Source organism: Oncorhynchus tshawytscha, linkage group LG12 (assembly GCF_018296145.1).
Source record: "Oncorhynchus tshawytscha isolate Ot180627B linkage group LG12, Otsh_v2.0, whole genome shotgun sequence".
NCBI classification, from domain to species: Eukaryota; Metazoa; Chordata; class Actinopteri; order Salmoniformes; family Salmonidae; genus Oncorhynchus; species Oncorhynchus tshawytscha.
This window is the reverse complement of record NC_056440.1, coordinates 47,313,886-47,337,771: the sequence shown is the minus strand read 5'-3', so window position 1 is coordinate 47,337,771 and position 23,886 is coordinate 47,313,886. Positions and strand designations below refer to the sequence as shown.

Genomic DNA, 23,886 nt, shown 5'->3' with positions numbered 1-23,886 from the left:
CAAGCTAGTATAAGCATATGTTTTGTTTTGTTTTATTTGTCCTGTTATTTCCATTTAGTGATGTCATCTGTATGGTTAGGTCGTGTTTGTATACATTGATTCTGTAATGGTGGCAGCCATGGTATAAATAATATTACCACACATAATTACAGGTGTGACATCATTCAGAATCTCATTTATTTATGTAAAATGCACTTGACCTTTGCAGCATTATACCATTTCATCATTAAAATCATTTTTTATGTTGCCACACTATCAAATAAATGACCGGGAACATATGGCACAACAACTTGAAAGAGACAACAGTCTGTAGGCCTACTCATTTATCTGGGATAATAGTTTATAATCTTTTGGCCATTGACTCACACACAAGGATCCACCTGCACTGTAATTATGTAATAGTGAGTTACTCAAATTGCAGACTTGAATTTGCCATAATTCAAGAAGATAAAGGCGAAATGCTGTCATAAATCAGTTTACATTACTGGACTGGAACCACGAGGAAGGTGTACATTGTAAATTATATCAGCATGTCTAAATACAATTTGTTGCAGCAAGCATCTGGCCAAGTGGCTATAGTTTAAGGGACATAACTAATGCAGCCACCCCCATTGGGCTGTTATTTCATAAAGCAAACACTCCCGATCTGAGCATGAGCCATTATGAATCCTTGGCCTTCTAGCGTGTAAGCACCTTGTAACAGATGATAAGCCTGATTTCAGTGTGTCTTGCCTCAATCTAGAGTATGACATGTTTTTCTTTTTCGTGTAGTAGACATAAAAACAAAAGTAGCTGCAACTTCAGAGGGATTTGCTGTTATTCTGATAATTGTTTTTAGGTATTTGTATTTCACCTTTATTACGGAACTCTCAAAGAAATGGGGGTACAATGCGTAACTGTGGGCATCCTCATTGTCACAACAATATTGTTTCTGACAGTTTCCGTGCAAGCCAGATAGGCTTGTGCTTCACGTTTCCATTGCCTATATAAATGTAATAGATCGTTTGTTGTTATTTCTCTTAAACGAACATAATTCTCTGTACATAATTATTCTATTTTGGTCATTTAGGCTATAATGATTCGATTTTTGCATTTATGTCAATGTCTTTTCATGGAATACCAGTGTACATCTAAAAATACAGTCGTCATAAGAGGCACCCATGAAACAAAAGATCCTATTCCACCAGCACGCTCCAGTCTAGGGTTTATAGCTCCTCCCTGTGTGTAGCGGGTGACAGCTGGGATCGCTGTGCACTAGTAAGAAGGCTTCATCTCCAAATAGGATGACCAGCAGCTTTTGTTAGGGGACTGAGTTCGGTTGCCACGAATGGTTCGGGAACGCTCCATTGTTAATTCTTGAACGCCAGGTTGGTCCTGCTCAGCTTTCTCAAATGAGTTTTTAAAACCGCTGGGTTTCAAGTGAATTTCCGATGGATATTCCGATTTGAAGAGGTGCGTAGCCTACAAGAGCGGCATGTAACAAAAAAGCCCAAGAGGTTTAGAAAAGTAGCGTTCGCATAGTTTTTTTTATCTCTCGAAATGAGCACTGTCTGAACTGCTTTTTGAGCATTCGTTTTAATGGATTAAAGGACGAGCAATACATTTACCCCAAGGCATATCCATTCATGAGCTGAAGGTATTGTATTATGATTTTTAACCTTGGATGTGCATAATAGTAGCCTATTTCCAGAGAGCCTATAAACTATAGCCTGTTTTCCAAATCACTGTAGGCTATTACAAGTGCACAACGCGTGTATAACAAGGTAGTCTAGGTCACTTCAGTAACTTTATGAAATATCTGTCTGTTGCAGTTAATCAATAACAATTCATTGGGAAAGTGTAGGATTATCTCGTAAAGATAATAGGTATTTTGGCAATTTAAATATAGAATGTTTGTGCGTAAATAAGCATTTACACGTAGCCTATTATCCAAGCTGTCACGGGTCCATTCAATATCATTTGGAAGAATTTCGACGTGCCTGTAAAGCTTCAGAAATTATAGATTATTATTGACAACTCTCCGACAATTTTCCACAGGTGGTGAAATCGTCTATAATTACAACGCCTGTCAATTATGGAGACAAACTCTCCCTTGCTTTTACTGTGCTGTGAACCTAGGCTAGCAGGACTCAACATTATAGTCTACTTAAATCATCTGAGCTCTCCTTCGTTGTTGGGCTCTCCATGGCTGCGCAATGAGATACAATTGTCATGTGTGAGAAGACAGACGGGCATTTAGATTGTCAGTGTTGGCTAAACGAATATCACCTGTGTCTTTTAGAGTGGAAAATAAGGTATTTTATCGCAGCAGGTTATTTCAATGTATTGGCCTTTATCATTCTTCAACACATCATACATTATTTATTGATGTGGATTTAAATATACAGTAGCTATTTCATAAATGTATTTTCACTTTTATTTTACCACAATTGGGTCCAACTGATTTCTGACTGACATTTCTTTAACTGATGTACTGTAGATGGTTGTAGTTACACCACTTGTCTCTGTGTCTCTCTCTGTCTCTCTCTGCCTTTCTCCTCTCTCTCTCTTTCTCTCTCTCTCTCTCTCTCACACACACACACACACACACACACACACACACACACACACACACAGATAGAGATTAGGAGTGAAGCGTTGTCCACAAAGGGTGTGTTTAGTGACTACAGGATTTAAGGGCCATTTCAGGGAGGGTCATTGTTGTAATTCCTCCATTCGGCATCAAATATGTGTTACATGTATGTCATGTATTTCCTTTAGAAAGAGATAAAACTGGTGTGAGCAGCCATATATACTGGATGCTGAGTTTACCTATTATTTTTTACTAGGTGGGCAGGGAGGCCCCATGCAATATGCTAACACCTCAGCTCTCTCAGCCAGTTTGAATATGTCTGGGGTTGCTGTATTTACAATGGGAATCTAGTCAAGGATAAGGGATGTTTCTCAATATGTTGAAACCTCCCATTTCCTGTGTGTTTATAACAACACAATTAGGAAAAGTGCTAAATGGCTGTGATATTTTGGGGGAATTATTTGTAAGATGGGATGGTCTTGTAAAAACATTGATAGGAAAAAGAATAGTCTATGATCCATTATTTCATGAAATTGCTGGAAAAAATCATTGATGCGTTCCCATTCTCGACACTACCGCATGGATATATAGTGTAACAGTAAAGTTGAGATGAGATACTGTAGAGGATAAGTACTATGGGTATCTCTGTGAGATATACACTACAGCATTCTTACAGTGATGGGCAATAGTCCTGGAGCCATTTTGAAACACCTGCCATGATACATTGTTTACAAGACATACTCTGAAAGCAGATCATCCTGCCATTGATGTATGTGTACATGTGTGTCTGCCACTGTGTGACTGACTACATTTGGAGAAAGCATTGTTTTTTTCTTCAAAGCAGACAAGAGGAGAAACCAAAACACCAGCATGCATTGTGGCACCTCTATTTGGAGCAATGCTCTGTGGGACATTTGATCTGCAGCTTCCCAACAATAGCAATGAGGTTGGCATTGTGTGTGACTGATGTGGATTTGTCACACTTGTGTGCTTGGATCCGCTGTGCAGGGGTGTAGGTTGGTATTTACATTTGTCAGTCAAGGATAGATAGACGTGCTTGGTCTTGAATAATTGATCAATGGCATGCCTATGTGTAATGAATTGAACTCAATTACTCAAAGCGAGGCCTTGTTAATCATTGTGTTCTAATTTAGTGACAATACTATAGGTCCAACAGAGTTGTCTATTTCTGCATCTTTTATGATTGTATGTTTTATTAATGTGCAGCCAGTGTATTTTTTTGTTGTTTAAACAATTTGTGTATGAGAGCATCATTAAAATCCTCACACTCGTCAACATGTGATTTATTTATGATTAACCCTTTATTTATTTATTATTTTTATTGCAGTTCTCTTTATACTTTAATCATTTAAAATTAGGCTTTCATCGCATTTTAGACAGGACTAGTAGTCCACAGATAGCAAAATAATATACATTTTAATAGCATAATCCTTTGGGGAAATTATATCCCATGTAGCCCATATTTAACTAGGCAAGTCAGTTAAGAACAAAATCTTATTTACAATGATGGCCTATCCCGGAAGACACTGGGCAATAGGACAGCGCACAATGACAGCCGGAAGTGATTCAGTCTGGATTCGAACCAGGGACTGTAGTGATACCTCTTGCACTGAGATGCAGTGCCTTAGATCACTGTGCCACTCAGGGGTCCAGTGGCAAGATATAGGCTAAGTTTCAATGTGACATGAACTGTCTTTCACTGTAGCAACTTTCACCTTCTTGCCAAATGGAAAATTATTATTTTTTGTGTGTCTGTGGGGATATTTTCCAATAACTCTATTTCCATGAGCAGCTCTTTGTGTGCCTCCTACTGATAGAAAATGTTAAACACCTTGCATCCTCCATCCACCCCCACAATAGAATGATGTCAAGCTCAGATGAAATAAATAGCATGCTGGTGTTCAGAAGCTGCATGACATTCAGAGAAAGTTTTTTTCCCCCACACATTATTCCCCATATTGCAAATAACATGACATTGGCATCATATTTAGTGGTAAACCTCCACTCAAAGGTGAAATAGCTATACCCATCCCATAGTATCAAACACTTGACCATTGCTCTGACAATAATATATTCAGTGAAATCCAACCCCCCTAGCATTACCCCCTAGAATCTCAATGCACTATTTATTTTTCTTGAAGTAATAGGCCTTGTAAAATTCCCTTCCCTTAGGCTTGTTAAATTAACATAATGGAGGTCCTTATTAGTGTCAGAATAGCCAAGGATGTACAGTATGGAGCTGATTTTTGACAGAACCTCTTAAGCCAATGGCTGAATTGGCAAAGTGCCTTTTGACATGCTCACTGTTGCTCTTAAGCAATACTTTGTTCATAGAAATGAACACAATTCAATTGTGATTGGCAATCCTAGGAGGAGATTGATGTAGCCGACCTGCCTGTGTTTTATAGAAGTTATCAGAGATGATCCACCTCTCTGGGATATGTGTTTGCAAAAACAGTATAAACTGGCTGAGATAGACAAGTGTTGATAAGGCACCTAATCTGATGCCAGACAACACAGTTTATAGTATGTACAGTTGAAGTCGGAAGTTTACATACACCTTAACATTTAAACTAGTTTTTTCATAATTCCTGACATTTAATCCTTTTAAATATTCCCTGTCTTTGGTCAGTTAGGATCAACACTTTATTTTAGGAATGTGAAATGTCAGAATAATAGTAGAGAGAAAGATTTATTTCAGCTTTTATTTCTTTCATCACATTCCCAGTGGGTCAGAACTTTACATACACTCAATTAGTATTTGGTAGCATTGCCTTTAAATTGTTTAACTTGGGTCAAACGTTTTGGGTAGCCTTCTACAATCTTCCCACAATAAGTTGGGTCAAATTTGGCCCATTCCTCTTCACAGAGCTGGTGTAACTGAGGCTGGTTTGTAGGCCTCCTTGCTCATATACGCTTTTTCAGTTCTGCCCACAATTTTTCTATGGGATTGAGGTCAGGGCTTCGTTGTCCTTAAGCCATTTTGCCACAACTTTGGAAGTATGTTTGGGGTCATTGTCCATTTGGAAGACCCATTTGTGACCAAGCTTTAATTGATGTCTTGAGATGTTGCTTCAATATATCCACACATACTTTTCCTATATCTTGCTGTTGTTCTGGGATTGATTTGCACTTTTCCTACCAAAGTACGTTCATCTCTAGGAGACAGAAAGCGTCTCCTTCCTGAGCAGTATGATGGCTGCGTGGTCCCATGGTGTTTATACTTGCGTACTATTGTTTGTACAGAATAACGTGGTACCTTCAGACGTTTGGAAATTGCTCCCAAGGATGAACCAGACTTGTGGCTGTCTACAATTTGTTTTCTGAGGTCTTGGCATATTTATTTAGATTTTCCCATGATGTCACGCAAAGAGGCACTGAGTTTGAAGGTAGGCCTACAGATACACCTCCAATTGACTCAAATCATGACAATTTGCCTATTAGAAGCTTCTAAAGCCATGACATAATTTTGGGGAATTTTCCAAGCTGTTTAAAGGCAGTCAACTGAGTGTATGTAAACTTCTGACCCACTGGAATTGTGATACAGTGAATTATAAGTGAAATAATCTGTCTGTAAACAATTGTTGGAAAAATTACTCTTGTCATGCACAAAGTAGATGTCCTAACTGACTTGCCAAAACTCTAGATTGTTAACAAGAAATGTGTGGAGTGGTTGAAAAATGACTTTTAATGACTCCAACCTAAGTGTATGTAAACTTCTGACTTCAACTGTAAATAGTTAAATGTATACTGTACTTATACAGGTGAGTGACCATGAGTCACAAACGGCACTCGCTGTGAACACTCATTATGAACAACAGTGGCTTCCGGATGTGTTTAGCTCATTGGGTGCTCATGAGGTGTGCATCGATGCTTGCATAGGACTACATGGATGCTCTACAGCAGCTTGTCCTGGGAGAGTTCCATGACACTGTGTTGACGGGGTGCTTGTTGCGTGCTCTGCAGGCCCTCCTTCCACCTTCTGTGCCTCGGTGTGTGGCACTGTATCACAGAGAGGAGCACGCATCTATCCACCTCCCTAGGCCCATCTCGATTGGCACTGCATTTCTCATCTATTAATCATTGAGGCTGCTCTCTTATTCGGTTGCCATAGTTTCAGGGCCTGATACGGTGTTGGGGTGCCCAGAGAAGGCCTGGAGAGATTTCAGGGCAGCACTCGGATCAGCACTCTCCATGGGTGTCTGCTTGAAAAGGGTAAATGGTTTCCACTTTCATCTCACAGCGGTGCGCTCCCTCTATAGAAGGAGGAAGAAAATGTAAGGAGGCTTTCACAGTAGGCCTTATCCCTGGAATCATGTGTCTTTCACTAAAGAGGCTGATGCTACTGTATGTTTACTGGTGACAATATGGGTCTTATTGTCCTCCTGGGTTTGCAATGGGTGATCTCAGAGATAGAATTGGCCTCCATTATTACACAGAATGTGTTTGGAGAGATTAATTTTGTTGTCTGGTTTAAGAAAACAAACCGTAGAGAATTTGTAGAAGATGGCATCACTCTCCACCAAGAAAGATATCAGTTTTTTCAGGCTACCAGTGTGTTGAGCATTTGTTTTTCATTCCTCTAAGATGATCTTTCTTGGCTGTGTTGTACCTCCCAAATGAGTCTGTAATCTCTGTTTACTCTTGTAATGGTTTAATGTGGCCATATTGTTGCTGTATCATATTAAACTTTGCCTGTGGTATTTTCAGGGGAACTAGTGGGCAAAGCCCTCTAATCATGGGACTTTCTTCTTGGCCTTTCATGTGGGCCACATTAAGAAGAAAGAACCTTGTCATTGTTAGTGCCATTGGGATGTAATCCAAGCCTGGGTGATTTAGACACTGCAATTCTCTCATCTGGGTGACCTTTCTGGAGGGAATCCTACCATGGGTTTATAATGGAGAATTGGCCTGTTTGCTCAATTTACCCATGCAGACGTTTTACGGCTTTAAAGTGATTTGATTGTAGACTCAGTGACATAATTTTTTTAGGTGCAGGTGACTGGCGAGGGGGCAGGGCTTGTGGACTATTGTTAGTCTGTTATTTATGTGGAGAAATGCACTGTGTAAAGTGCTATGTGAGGGATGCTGCTCTGAGGCAAGGTCTATCTCGAAAGCTTTTATCAATGTACACCCGTGGTTAGTAAGTGTTATTTAATAGAGCAAATGTCATTTCTAATGCCCTCCCAAGTCATGTAACCCTTCAGATGATGACAGATTTTTTGCAATAGTGCTTTATGAGGTACAGTATTTCCAAATTCCTTATTTTACCTATATGAAAGCAATCTCATCAATTGACGGCTTTTACACGTTAGTTTATTTAAAGATAAATCAAATTGACATATATTTTTCATTAGCTCTAAGTAAGGGATGTTACTACAGACATACAAGAAAGAAGGATCAGTCACTGTTGCTGGCTACACATTTGTTTTTAAATAGAGTCTTTTTCCATTTCTGAATCCAATCAGGACAAGAAAGTGAACAATAATACCTCTGTGTGTACATTTATGACATACCTAATAAACAAATTGTAGTCAATGTTGCGTGGTCGTGTGGCTGGTAGGAGACGCACACGACCACAGGGCCCCCAGTGTTTCAGCACTCCTGCCTATCCATCAGCTCAGGTGGACCGGTGGGCTGGGAACACTTATCATCACTCTCATAGAGGCCACACAATGTCCCCCTTGCTCACATTTCACTCAACCCTGATTAAATGTATGGCAGCGGATGCTGCATTGTTCCATGCATAGTGATGTGTTCATTATCTAAATTCTCATCTTATTAGGCAAGCAGCACAAGGTTAGTGTGTGCAGGCGGAGGAATACGCTGTTATTATGAGGCATGTTGCTGTGATTGAGCTCTACATTTTATTGAGAAATGCACAAACAGTATTCACAACACTGTTGACGACTACCATACTTTTACTATGCATTTCAGATGAATGTGAATACTCTGGCTGCACTAGCCATTTGATGTGTTTAAATGGTAGTATTTCGATCAACGTCACTTGTTTACATCCTGTGTACAACCATCAACTTGGCTCTTTATTGATTATGCTGCTAAGGTAATTGAACACTTGATTATTTAATTGCGTTTGGAGACCGTATTAAGATGCATGGCCCTGTTCTCAGGCGCAGCAGTCGCTGAGAATATGGTTTGACTTCACAAATGCAGGTTTTTCATGAATCTTGTTCTGGAGGCCGCTCTGCAGAACGGTCACTAGCTGGCACAGTCACAAAGTCATAAAATCTGATTTAAACCTAACCTTAACCCTAACCTTAACCGCACAGCTAACCCTGATGCCTAACCCTAACTTTAAATTAAGACCTAAAAGCACATTTTTATTGCCATGAATTTCTACAATTTAACCAAATTGACATTGCAGTTGGCCTAAGGATAAATCACTCAGTTCTGCCTCCAGGACAAGACTCGTGACAATAAGCTTCACAAACAGTCTGAGAATCTGTTAGAGCATCCTCCCATTTGTTTTCTTCCTCATGCCATTTTTTTATGAGTTCAAACAGGTTCCTCAACGACTGTCCATTTTAAGTGGGTAGTTAATTATGAAAAATTACCATCAGCAATTCATTAGTCACCCCCTCTTAAGTTTCGGTTGGCTCCCCTGTCAGTCGGTTAGTGCACGTGAGCTAATGCAAGGTAACCAGAGAGGAAGGGAGGAGACAATCTACAGGCAGTGCAGCACAGCTCCTGTTCATCATCTGACCTACATAAGAGAAGGATCCTCTGGTACTGTTGTTTCTGGAACAGTATTTCTTTCTACCTGACTTTGATCTCCACTCCTCTCAGGGTGATGCTGTGTGGATTTATTTCCCTCTGTAGGCCCATTGAGGTGCAGCCTTACTGCCTGCGTCCATACTGGGCCTATGTCCCAGTGCCAGCTAGCCAGCTAACTAAATTCCCCTGCATGGTGTATGTAGACACTATCTAAAGCAAACACTATTTAATGCGGCCTCGGTAGATAAGATGGGTCATTGCTGTTAAATGGTGGCGCCGTTGTGTAATCACTCAATTCTCACACTAACAGGTGAATGGCTTAATGTGACCTTGTGTTATACAGGCTGGCTGCTTCTGACTGTGGTTGAGTCAGGAGCTGTAGAAAAGGTTATGTTGTTGAATCAGGGTTTCAGTTTCAATATGTTGTTTGTGCAAGAATGACTATAGAAGTAATTAGCCAATGATTGGTGTAAGAGTCACTTCATGACATTCGATGAAAGCGGAGATCAATTGAGTTAGTGATATCAACAATATTTTCAAAAAATCATCTGCTTACAGTTTTTTTCGATTGCTAAACGACAGTGGACACAACTGGAGTCACATGTGCAAAACTCTAACTACAGTCTGCACAGCAGCAGTTCATGTGGACCAAACTCTAGTTCGTTTTTCATTGCTTGAACACAGTTTTCAAAACTCTACACACTTATCCCATGACTTTAACCACAACCTGCGCAACACTGTGGATTTACAGCACTTTGTTCAAATGCTAACACACTGCTGTCAAAACTGTGAACCACACATTCAAAACGGAATAGATTTCAGCCTTGTGCCTTTCAAACACTGCTGATTGCAATTTCAGCTGAAAGGCTAAGCAGGTGTCTTGTTTTAGACTTGTTAGTGAACACACACACATATTACAGTATATATAGGTAGAGCTCAGAAAGACTCATTTTGGAAATGGAACAAGGAAGATGGGTTCGTGGAGGGAGAAGGGTGTGGCAGGGAGAGGGCGGATGCGTGGAGGAAGACAAAGAAGACAAAGAGCTGTTATTTCAGATGAAATAAGGGCTACACTTATAGACCATGTCGTGAACCATGGTCTCTCATTGAGAGGCAGGGTTGAGGGTGCAACCCAATCTGCAAAGATCCACAGTGGCATCTGTAATGCGAATTTTCCATCATGCAAACAGGTGAGAGTTACATCCTTACAGTAAGTGAAAACATTACAGGAGTCTATTTTGTATTGCAATTATAGAATATTTACACAGATATATATTACAGTAAGTTTGACTGTAAAATATATTTTTACAACAGGACCCAAAGGCTGCCCCCAACAGGGGGAAGAGGACAAATATTTTCAGATGCGCAGGAAAATGCTATTGTTGACATGGTTGTTGTCAACAATGCAATAAAACTCCGGGAGATTCAAGATAGAGTGCTGGCTGATAATGATATATTTGAAAATGTTAATTCTGTCAGCACAACAACTATTGCTCGAGTCCTAAAGAAATCAAATCAAATCAAATCAAATTTTATTTGTCACATACACATGGTTAGCAGATGTTAATGCGAGTGTAGCGAAATGCTTGTGCTTCTAGTTCCGACAATGCAGTAATAACGAACAAGTAATCTAACTAACAATTCCAAAAAAACGACTGTCTTATACACAGTGTAAGGGGATAAAGAATATGTACATAAGGATATATGAATGAGTGATGGTACAGAGCAGCATAGGCAAGATACAGTAGATGATATCGAGTACAGTATATACATATGAGATGAGTATGTAAACCAAGTGGCATAGTTAAAGTGGCTAGTGATACATGTATTACATAAGGATGCAGTCGATGATATAGAGTACAGTATATACGTATGCATATGAGATGAATAATGTAGGGTAAGTAACATTATATAAGGTAGCATTGTTTAAAGTGGCTAGTGATATATTTACATCATTTCCCATCAATTCCCATTATTAAAGTGGCTGTAGTTGAGTCAGTGTCATTGACAGTGTGTTGGCAGCAGCCACTCAATGTTAGTGGTGGCTGTTTAACAGTCTGATGGCCTTGAGATAGAAGCTGTTTTTCAGTCTCTCGGTCCCAGCTTTGATGCACCTGTACTGACCTCGCCTTCTGGATGACAGCGGGGTGAACAGGCAGTGTGGTGGTTGATGATCCTTGATGATCTTTATGGCCTTCCTGTAACATCGGGTGGTGTAGGTGTCCTGGAGGGCAGGTAGAAACACCAAGTTACAATGAAAAAGTTATACACTGTACCGTTCGAGAGAAACAGTGAACGGGTAAAAGAGCAAAGATGCCAATATGTCCAGGTAAGACGTCTGAGGTTACGTACACAGCTATACAAAATATTTACAGTAAAAAAAAACACAAGCATTTCTACAGTAAAACTGTGCACTTACTGTTTTTCAGAGAGTAATGGAGGTGGAAGCACTGGAAAGACCACATTCATTTGTATTTATCGATGAAGCTGGATTTAACCTTGCCAAAACACGGCGCAGAGGAAGGAATGTTATAGGTCAAAGGTCCACTGTGGAGGTTCCAGGCCAAAGGGGGGAAATATCACCATGTGTGCTGCAATGGCCAATGATGGTTTGCTTCTCAACACACCACTCATTGGCCCATACAACACAGAAAGGCTTATAGCTTTCCTAGAACAGCTCTATGCTCATCTAGTGCCAGCAGAACAGGGGGAGCCAGTAAGAAACCCCAAAGTTTTTGTCATAGTTTGCGATAACGTTGCTTTTCACCACTCTGCAGCTGTCACAGATTGGTTTGCAGCACATCACAGATTTATGGTTTTGTACCTGCCTGCATATTCACCCTTCCTCAACCCAATAGAGGAGTTTTTCTCTGCCTGGAGGTGGAAAGTGTTTGGTCACCACCCACATGACCAAATCTCTTTTGGAAGCCATGCGTGCCGGATGTGAGGACACGAGTCCAGAGGACTGCCAGGGATGGATAAGGCACTCCAGAAGGTTCTTCCCCAGGTGCATGGCAAGAGAAAACATTAGATGTGATGTTGAAGAAAACCTGTGGCCTGATGCTAGAGAGAGGCAGGATTAGCCCCTCAATTATTTGTTCGAATTACAGTATGTACTTTTAGTTTCTACCTTTTTTTTCTCATTACTGTAATTCTGTAAATTACTACAGACTATTGAAGCCAACTGCTAATTTTCATTTACCTTAAAGAATTGTTATGTTCTAAAAATTTTAATAAATCATGTGAAAGAATGTCACTCTTTTCTTTGAAGAAAATATTACTTTATATGAAGTCACTGAAATTGTTCAAACTGTAAAGATGAAAAGTTTGTATTTTCTGTATTGGTGTTTGATGCTAGTGTTTTTACTCTCAGTGTGTTCTGAGTGACAGTGTGTGTTATCTCAGTGAGGGTTGTGCATAGTGTTTGGCTGCACTGAGCGTGTTTTGAGCCATGTGTTAAGAGTTGTGTTGCTTGGAATGAGTTTTGCAGGTGATGTGAACTGTTTAGCTCAGGTGACTGTTGGTAGTGCAGACTGTAGTTAGAGTTTTGCACATGTGACTCCAGTTGTGCCCACTGTCGTTTAGCAATCGAAAAAAACTGTAACAACTACCTCAAGAACTACCTCAGGAAAATCAGAACTCATGGTAGTGCCAACTACAGTATCTCTTAAGGATGGCTGTGATTGTTCCAGAGTAACAGACAACCAGATTAAATACCCAAGGACCCCATATTTCTCAGCTCCACCATGAGTATAGTAATAAGATTTTTCTATCCAACGTGCTCATTGCTTTCCCTTAAGGCAATGTTGACAGTTATTACTGCATCACGGTAATTTCCATGGCTATAATGTTGGACTAATTGATAGAGTAAATACTACAGCTGCATCGCTCTAAAATATTTCCTGAATGGAAGTATGAATGGAGCGTGGCTCTATTCTTTCCCCACTGTACAATTCCCCACACAGTTTTAGTTCCTAATTCTTCACGCCACCATATTGAAATTGAAGAGAGGTTGCGGTTGGAGGAATATTGATTTTAGCCAATCGAATGGGTGCTTTTTATAGCCATTAGTAATGATTATTTATTCACGTGGACGCATTGTATTACATCTTGGAGGTTATTGAGCAGACACAGAGATACTAATCAATGAAAGCATTAATACTCCTGTACTCTCAAACAACTGCCTCCTCCCTCCCCCAGAGTCAAAAGCTTTGACAAAGAACTCATGTTGTTCAAATGGGCCAATGTGTTTTGTCTTCGTCATGTGGGTTGGTCATAAGAACGGCCTTGCCCTAGTTGCCAATAAGATTGGCAAGAAGAGATCGGCCCAAGAGGAGGTTATTATTCAGAAGGCATGAGTCGAGAAAAAAGGGCCTAACATAGAATAATTAAGGTGGAGTCACATTTTACTTGAAAACAATCGCAAACTACCCCTAATAGATATACTGTACGTGTGTCTTCGTATTGGATAACATGGATATAGAACTGAATCCTCAATCTCTAGAGTTGGACCCTGATGTTTGACTAGATACCAGAGAATGCTAGTGATAACATAAGCCTTTTATGGCATTGTGACGGTTGAAACTCAAGATGGCAAACCCAGTTATAAAACAGTTGTTGTTGCTGTTTTGCTTAAGTTCCCTTTGGGTGGGTTAAGGCATGGTCTGGGTATGTGAGCCACTCTGGTGTCTAATGGGCAGGGCATGGCGTATAAAGTATCTGTTCGACATGTACTGTGGGTCAGATATCCTAGTGGTCAGATGAGTGGCTGATCCTGTGGAAGACAGAGTGATTAGGTTTCCTTCGTGTTGTTGGGGTCCGATGTCTGCTAGAACTCCTCAATCGGTGCCATGTTTGACTATCACATGTATGCGGTATATGAAATGGTGTATCCTACATGTGATATGATGAACAATGGAACTACAACTTGATTAAAGTTCTCCATTTCAGGTTATGTTTCCACCCACCCCATAGGTGAGAATGTAAACTAGAAGTTGATCATAATAACCTATTCACCAAACTCCCCCCCCAAAACAGATCAAATGAATAGATAAGACAAATAGGCCCATGTTGTGTATAGGGTCAACAACATGATATTTCCTGTGTTCAGGATATGGATGCTGTTTGATGTGGTGGATATATTTTTGTGTCAGAGGATTGATATGATAGAGAATCAGAACAAGGTGGTGGTATTGCATTCACCTTTACATTCTCAAGTGTGGATAAGGAATGGCATCATTACGTAAAGAGATCTCCATGATTATGCCTGGCCTCTCAGTGCACAGTATGGTAGGTAGTTCTTTGGGTGTGTGTGTGTGTGTGTGTGTGTGTGTGTGTGTGTGTTGTCTGTGTGTGTGTGTGTGTCTGTGTGCCCCATGTGAACCAACAGTGCTTGCATCTTGTGCATACAGCAGCAGGGCACACAAGCGCTCATTGTACACTTCAAATAGCAGTGCTTGAGTACAGACAGTTTTATCCCAGTGGAGATCTGTCAAGGTTATACGTTATTCCACAGTTTTCATATGGTAATCATTTCTGGACTTTTCAAATGGAGTTGTTTTAATGAAAGTAGTCGTTCATTGTATGCTCCTTAATGGAATGTGACAGCCTGTACTGTTTAGGTGGCTTAATTGGCCCTCCATAGAGATTGAAGGGTAGAAAGGTGAAAGGAAGAGGAGCCTTCCTTATAACACAGCCAACACGCTTCACTGGCATTTCTAGTTAGTATAAAACCCATTGTTTTATTGGCAAACACAGAACAATAGACGGATGCACTGAACTTCCCTCTTTTAATGAGGACATTGTCAAGAACTATCATCATTATAATGACATTTCTGTTGATTTCCTATTTACTGTATACAGTAGCCATTACAATGATGGGGTTGAGGAATATTTCTGAATTCGTTTTTTTGTTGTTGCCAGTTACAAATGTTTGTCTGTGTGCTTCATCCATTGAGACATCAGCTGTTTATGTGAGATTTTAGAATCATTGTTATTAAGTCCTATTTTCCTGGAACCGAGAACACTGATTGACCCCAGTAGGTTTTTGTTTATGACACCAAGTCCTAAGTGGATGTGGTTATTGTCGTTGCATGTCTATGCCAGATTAAAGCTATCTTGGTTGCAGAGACCAAGTTAAAAGGCGAGGTGCAAGGCCACAGGAAGCGAGACCTTCCCAGACCTTGCTGAATAGAAAGGTTTTGCTTTATTTGACTTGGTGGCACCAAATCTCTGTAGCTATTTTAAAGTGTTGCTCTGGAACTTTTGTTTAATTTCAACCAGTAGTTTTGGAATTGGTCTCCGTTTTTAGTGTACTACATCATTCAATTGTGAACTATGTCATCCATTTCGTATGTTACCTCCTGCAAATGTACCCTTTCTGGGCAATTTGATTAATATGTTATGAATCCAATTCGTACAATACTGTATGTTACTCATTTCTTGTGCTTAAGATCTCGGACTTCGTTTTTAAGGCACCCTGAACTTCCCATGCTGTGGGAACATTGAATCATTGATCTATAGCAGCCCGCCCTGACTGTGGGGATCAACAAAGTGGTGGTTTCACCTTCATATTACAGGTCAATATGAAAGTACATCATGGGAAAAACTTTTAAATTACACCCTTAACCAGGAGTGAAAGTAGATTTAATTTCTTACCGGTACGGGATACCCAAGTTTGAGCACACATTTGTTTTTAATACTACATAACGTACACGGTAGCCTACTCTTCTGACACTGACAAACAGATCAATAAATGCGATGTTGTCCATATAATTGGTCTTCGAAAAGGGCACACAAAAAAATAAAATATGACGTCTATCTAACCTGGAGGAGGAAATTATTATCCAAAAACAAACAAAAGTGACACTGACCCAATAATAAAGTCTGCATATGCACACTCATCGGAATATGGCCAATGTTCTCCGCTGCTGCCAGTAAGATAGGCTACTGTTTGCTCAATTAAGATTGGAGTCTTTTCATTGTTATCTCTTTAAAGCAATAGCCATTTGCTTACCAAACAGTTTTTTCCCCCAGTTGTATTTTGAAATACTGGCTGGGTCTCTCTGCTTTTCACTGACAGTCGCAACTCAACAATCATCTATTTGGTATTTGCAGTGCGCGCTGCCCAAATTGCGGGCCCTTTCCGACAGTAGGCTATGCGATTTTAAAACAATCCACAGCTTTCTTTTTAAGAAGTTAATGATCCTCTGTGCCAAATCATGCTTTCTGATGTAGTGGCCTATTTTGAATAATTGTATTTATTTATGTATATACGGGAGTAAGCTAATTAGGATATCTCATTATGGCAATTTAGTTCAAATTACTTTAGGGAAAGCTTAGCTTCCCCTAGCCTTATGGACACGCCACCTCCCCCCTTTAATGTGGCATAAACACAACCAGTCATGATGTTTTCATCTGATTGTCAAAAAATAACTTAACAAAGGCGCTCCTGTAGGCTACCCGTCCACTCACAAAATCATTTCACCGTCCAAACCACAACAGTGCACTGTGCACCCGCCTTTTGATTAAAGGAAAGAGACATCTGTTAACAAACACCACCGTGTATTGTAATTACATTATGTGATTGTCATTAGGCTTACACTTGTAGCCTGAGTTGATGCATGCACTGTTGTCCACTCGTCTTGTCATCTCCGCCTTGTCCGTGAGCATCTCGGCCATTCATCTCTGCCTTGACAAAATGTAAGTGTTTTTCCTCAAACCACAATGCAATTTTGAGAGTATTCCACTCGGTTTCCAGTCAATTCGCAAATGTTTCATATGGCTGACATAGAGAAATATTAAATAATGGTCTAATAGCCTATAGTTTATTGGGCGTGTTGTATTAATTATGATAGGCTCACGTTTTACTGGCGTACCCCCACTATTTATTTTGCCTGGGAAGCCGTACCGGACCGTACCACCTTACTTTCACCCCTGCCCTTAACTTCACACAGCCCTGTCAACCTTTTCACTCAAGAACTCGCTAATCTCCACATGAGAAGATCATGTTGAATTAGGCACTCTGAATCTGCATAACTCCTCTGGCTTATATTGTTGCAAAATTCAGGTCGGTATTTCTCTGGCGTGTTGACTAAAAGAAGGATAAAATTCTCACTGACTGACCAGTGGTGCATTAAATAGCCTGCCTGAGCACGGTTGATTATGAATAACAAAACTGTATGTGTGTCACTCACCATGAACATAATTATTTTTCACCAAGTGTTTTTGCATCTCTGAGATTTAAAAGGGAGAGGAGAACGTTTTTGTAATGACTTTTGCCGATGTTTATTTTCCTCAGAGTGGTGCACACAGGTCTAGAGTGTGGTATAGTTTGGGATGATGTTACTGGTGTGAGTTAGTACCAGCGACAGTTCCACAGTGGGAAGCCAGCTCTGGTGGGGAGACCTCATATCCAGATTTGGCCTACATTCCAGACACTCAGTGGTCCGTCTGAATTCTATGGCCTGAGGTGAATGAACCGGGGGAAGGAATCGAGGTTAGTCCTGGGGTCAGTTTGTATGTGGCTGTGGGTGTGTGTGCATATGCCTGTGTAGAAGTAATTTATTCAAGATAGATGTACCAAAAATGAAAGGATAAGCCTGTGGTGCTATTGGTATTGCTGTAGTGGATATCCAGGTGTATTGAAGCAATTCTCTGAAGTATGATGGAGAGCAGATTAGCTATTTTGGATGTTGTAGGATGACTGTTTGGAAAATCTACAAATGAAGTTGCTGCATTGTAATTAAAGGATGTCTAAAATGTACAATACTATTAGGATGGATGTGGCACCACAGCAAACATGGTTGTAGGTTGAATTCAGAGTAATGACTACTAAGACCTTCTCTTTCTCTGAAAAGGTTTGAAGTCAAATGGCCATAAAAGCTGTCAACACATTTGATTCTATGGCTTGTCCATCTTGTCCATCAGGTTAGCGGTCAGCAGGTTACGTCACCAGCATGCTGCCTTGTTTATTTAGATAATGGATGTTAAGCACTGTTGTTGTTAGCGTCACTTGGTGATTGATGGGGGAAAATCCACCTCAACTGACCTGGAAAGCCAGCATGCACTGCTGTTTACCTTGTGAGACATACCGAGACAAACAAGGTATTGGATTTCATAACAACGTGTAACTGTGGTATCCAGACGTACAGTATACTGATTTCAAAAACTAGAAGCATTACACTGCACTGTTAACAGTTAAGGCTTCATAGGCATAACTGAGGTTATATGCATGAACTGTTTGGAGGTCCCTCTATTCATTGGTCATGTCCCCCCCCCATAGTGGTTGGTTAATTGGTCGTCCCGGCTAGCTACTTTTTGTCCTGGGCTCTCAAAAAGGTGTGTGGATGGAGTTATAGAAGGAACACATGGGGGAAGAGGGAAGCAGAGTTCCTATACAAAGCTGTGCTGGGAAGAGCTGAGCCGAAGGGGGTCTCACTGGTTTGGGGGAACAGATCCTGCCAGTTGTTGGCCTCCACAAGTTAGCCTTGACCCACATAGCCACCCATGTGTGAGACGTTTCTTTATAGAGCTCCTCTCACTTGAAACATTGAAATATGGGTGTTCCTGAATCTCCCTGCTTGTTTTCTCCACTGGGACCGAGAGGAGGCCCCATGTGGGCTGACATTGTTCCCCCCCTGACCCAAGGACAATAAGCCAGTTGGCTCTGCCAAGCAGAAGAGTGCTTCATTCTGGGAGAGAGTATTGATTGTTCTATAGGCTGAATGTCTTCAGCTGCGCTAGGATACAGGGAGAGGTCGTTATTGCTCCTGAATCACGGTATCATAGATGTTAGTGGGTCTTTAACATACTCCATGTTGATTACGCTGGTAGAAGAATTATATGTTTTTTGAGGATAATGTATTCTGTGTAATTAGCACCTGGCCTCTAAAAGCACATTCAGAGACATTACACTGGCTGTGTAAGGGCTGCAAAGCTATGTGATTCAAGAAGGGATATGCTGAATGAGAAAATGGCTAATTTCTCTACTGTTGATTTTATTGTCTCTTAGGCTTTTTACCCATTTAGGAGTCAGTGCTTTATTTGTGCGAAGAAGCCAATGACCTAATCTTGATACTTTATCTTAAAGGCATAAAGACTATGAATCAGTGAATTGTGAGCGATGAGTAGGTCATGGATCATTATAATTTACCCCCTTTCCATTTGGCCATGATTATAATTGAAGTAAGTCAAGTGATTGTGATGATAACTTAGGCAACATATAACCCCTCACCCGTTTTACCACCAACAAACCACACACACACGCACGCACGCACGCACGCACGCACACACACACACACACACACACACACACACACACACACACACACACACACACACACACACACACACACACACACACACACACACATACAGAGGGTTGGGTAGGTTACTTTCTAAATGTAATCAGTTACAGTTAGTAGTTATCTTTTTGGATTACTCTGATTACTTTCAGTTACTTTGAAATGACTTTCCCCTTAAGATGCATTAGGAGAAGACAAAAAATGTATATTACCAATTGAACAACATCTATTGAAGGATAAATCAATGTTAGAGTTTACATAGCTGGCCATAAATGGATGTTGTATTTGACTTTATGGGTTATGTGGGATTCTTCTGACCCATTGCTTTTTACCTCAATACAGAATATAATAATAATAGTCTATATCTTTACATTAAAAACAAGTCTGTCAGATTTCCAGTGATATGGAAATATAAATTAGCCAAATTGTTTTACCTGAGCATAACCCAAAAACTAAGGATTTATTAGCCTACTCTGTTGTTTATGATTTTGTTTTCATGGAGGACTGATTGCTTCGTGTTGAAAAATAAATTCTGCTCTCATGGAATGGCATACTTTGAGCACTATGGGGAAAGTGCTATTTAGATGTGAAAAATGAATGCCATATGATTCATTTGCTATAGGCCTATTGTTTATGTATTTATTGGTGACACAATCTCGACAATTTGCAGCTGTTTAAGTCTATCAAAAGTGTGAGTTTGCGCATGTGTCCATTAGGCCTATGGATAAAAAAAAAAAATCATCACAAATTAGAATGAGCAATAAAAGCCCCACTCAGGGGTCTTCTTAAATGAAACTTGTGTTTGACAGTATGGAGCACAATACCACAGAGTTTAGAAGGGAGGAACTGTTGCAAGAGCGAATTTTTCGCTTACTGCCCACCGGTCGCAAAAACAGTGATTGAAAGGCAGCTTTAACTTCCCCAATTCAACCATTATTGGGTTAAAATACACCTATACATTCATGAACAGCCATCCACAACAACCACAAATAACTAAATGAGAGAGCAGTAGTGTGATTCACTATATTGGGCTCAATAATAAGTGATATCCGTATGGCCAGTAGGCCACACCACTGGTGTCATCCTAACCACCAAGCGTTTATTCAAATTGGATGTATAATCTTCGGATGTCGACAGCAGTCGCACCATTGGAAGACATAGCTTGCTTGGACTGTAGCCTACAAAAGCCTATTCTTGCTCTTTTCCCGTGATCCATCAAAACACATTTGGTGTGTCATCATAGTAGTCTCTGATTGTGGTCAGACTGCAGATTCTTGTCAGCTGCCATGTTTTTGGGGTGACTGTGAAGATCCAACCATTTTCAACGGAGAGTAAAGACTGTGGTTGGGTACCACTTTTACAGCATAGAAGCTTAGAAGGACCTTTAAAATATTTTTACAATGGAGATTAAAGACAGTGGTAGGGTACTACTCTTACAGCATAGAAGCTTAGAAGGTCCTTCAAAAGCTTTTTGCTTTGAAAAATATGTTCCTCACATTGGTTTTCTGTTTTTTTTTTTAAATAGGGGGAGTATAAAAACAGGCTTGCAGCTAACACTTTTTTTAAAAATCTAGGATGATGGGGCTCTAGTTCTTTTCTCTATATAGCACACATATTCAAACACATGCGAGTTTGTACACACGCGAGCTTGCACACACACACGCACACGCACATGCACACACACACACACACACACACTAGCATGGAATCAAAAGCTTAGAATTAAGCTGTGTGTATGCTGCTTCCCCTTCACTGAAGCCCATTTTGGGGGAGGAAACCACATGAAACAGCCTGAGCCCTCCCACTCCCACTCAGCAGCCATTAAAAGATTAGACAACTTTGCTGGATCTTATAATCAGTGATGAAATGCCCAACAAAATGCATTTTGATATCTCAACAAGAAACCAGAGCCATATGCAGGTCATTACAGACTCTCAAAGCCAGCTGTTGTTTCTAGACCTGACTGAAACTCAAGCATAAATTTAAAGTAATTACCATGTCAGAGATCAAAACTGGTCTGACACCACTTTTTCAATTACTCAGAAAGGTTGTTAAAATGCAAATTCAACTAAATGGCTAAACCCCCTGAGAGGGATATAGTTTCTAACATTTCCTTATCTCGTCTTTAAGGGTGAGGGCTGCAGACTAGAGGAATTGACTGTGCTATTCCTCTTTACCCTGTATGAAAGCTGGCTGAGCTTCAGAATCTTGTAATTACAAGGCTGGTACTGGAAATGTCCTTCCCCACACAATTTAGTGAAGATTCCGGAGTCTGCCCTTTTTGTGGAGAAGGAGCCATCTGAGATGTAATTGTATAAAATTATATAATGTTATTCTTAAAGATGAATGTTGTATTCTTATAATTTACCTCTTTACGGATAACCAGCACAGCTCTCTCTGTTTATTTAAAAGTTTGTTTTCAATGTTCTAGTATTTGATTTATATTGATTATGTCTTGTAATGTCTATGAATTATGCACCTTTCTCTATTTCTCTTGGCAAATTGATATTACGTAATGATGTTATTTTGCCTTGAGCACTTACTCAGACATGCTAAACAAGTTAGTCAGTGCTATTTCTCCAGCCTTAACACCCAGGTGTTTGACTCCACAACAAGATGCCCTCAGATATTGCCACCAACAGTGGCACCGCAGTGACAGTGACATCATCACTAGTGGACAGATCCTGGAAAGGTTCACTGGCAGGGCTAATCAGGGCTACTGTATATCCTGGCAGAAGAAAGCCAACTTGGAATCAAGCACGGAGGTGGGAGAGGGAGGAACGCTACGCTGACTGGAGCAGGGAATGCTCTGAGGTCATGCCATAGGGGCCAATCCCGTGGGGCCCACCCTGAATCCAATGGCAGCTATCCTCACCACTCTGGGGGGAATGCCAGATAGCTGGGTCCTGGAGACTCCACAAGCCTTGCACAATGAATGGCTGTATATTAGCTCTTCCCTCTCTCCCTCTGTCTCACCAGTCACCACAGCCTCGAAGGGCATGACGGGGGTAGTATAACTCTCAGGGAGTTCTTGTGTCATGTGGAAGAGTGTAGCAGGATGTAAGGAATCTGTCCCCTCAATAGGCAGTTTAGAAGGGTTTTATTTACAGTTTAGAAAGTAAAGGTTTGGTTAACACTTTCTATGAGCCTCCTGTGTATAATGCATTATGAATACGTTTATATTGTCTTCTATCACAGACACTATCCTCCTTTAATCTGAGTGAATGACAGCATATGCACAACGCTGCATGTCCTTGTGTTAATTGAACTCAGACTTTGCTGGCATTTATTTGCACTTCCAAGCTTCCATGTTTCAGCGTCTCTCCTTTGTGTTACGTTAAGTAAACATGAGTGTATATCCCATGTGTCCTGTCCCCCTTCATCTCTCGTTCATTCATGCCATTGGAGCAGTATAATGAGTTGTAATCAGCAGTAGCCCTGCTGGCCGTATTTCATTACACTTTTGGCATGGTTGTGCGGGCGTTTTTATTGCAGCGCCGAGCTGCTCTCAATGAGCTTATGGCAGACCTTGATTAGATGGAGAGCTTGCCGAGCAGCGATGGACGTCACCTTTTTTTAAATAGTTAATCTGTTCCTAAAAGGACAATGACTCCTTTAACCCCCCTCCTCACCGCCCCCATCTTCCCCTGGCCTGGAGTAGCTCATGGCTGAGGCACGCCGTGGATTAAACTCTGTTATCCACTCCCCTTCTGCCTCATATCACACATAGGGAATACTGTTGCCATTTCTTTTGATAGAGCCATCTTATAGGGCCAAAAGCAATAACCATATGTTCCAAAGCAGTCCAAGACAGGAGTACTTCTCCCCCATAGTTACTTTCTCTGAGCCACCACACGATGCAATTAGAATGCACAACGTTCCACGGGACGATTTTACAGGGGCATCATTTCAGAAGCCTGTAGGAATTAAATGTTTAAGATCGCTGCCCTGAATGAATTCCTATATAAAACAGACAAATATCAACTAGAGAGTAGCAGAGTGTTAGTTCTAAATGGAAAATGTTAATTCATTCAGGCATTATGGAGGTGGCTTAATCTTGTACAGTTGAATAGAGAGGAGCTACTTTGATTTGTAGTGCTGGGGGGAGGGGGGTCTGTTCCCACCAGATAGAGCCGTATCTTGCAGCCTCTTGAGTAAAGCTTTCACTAATCCCCTCAATGAGCCACTCCAAGGAGGATTCACCTGAAATTCTCGATACTGAAATGTGGCCCTGCATTGTTTAACAATTTCATG

At 40.6% G+C, this 23,886-nt stretch overlaps 1 protein-coding gene across 6 annotated transcripts in view; it reads left to right on the top strand.

Annotated features, from left to right (window-relative positions):
- Positions 1–1,231: 1,231 nt before the first annotated feature.
- The window catches only part of LOC112263420 (semaphorin-6A), a 96,391-nt gene continuing 73,736 nt past the window's right edge, over positions 1,232–23,886 (top strand). For 3 of the 6 annotated variants that reach the window (XM_024439606.1, XM_024439604.2, XM_024439605.2), the window contains exon 1: positions 1,241–1,636. The gene's annotated coding sequence lies outside the window, so the exon portion shown is untranslated. Of the gene's footprint in view, positions 1,637–23,886 lie in introns of all 6 variants that reach the window. The other 3 variants (XM_024439602.2, XM_024439601.1, XM_024439600.1) reach the window with 3 other exon arrangements.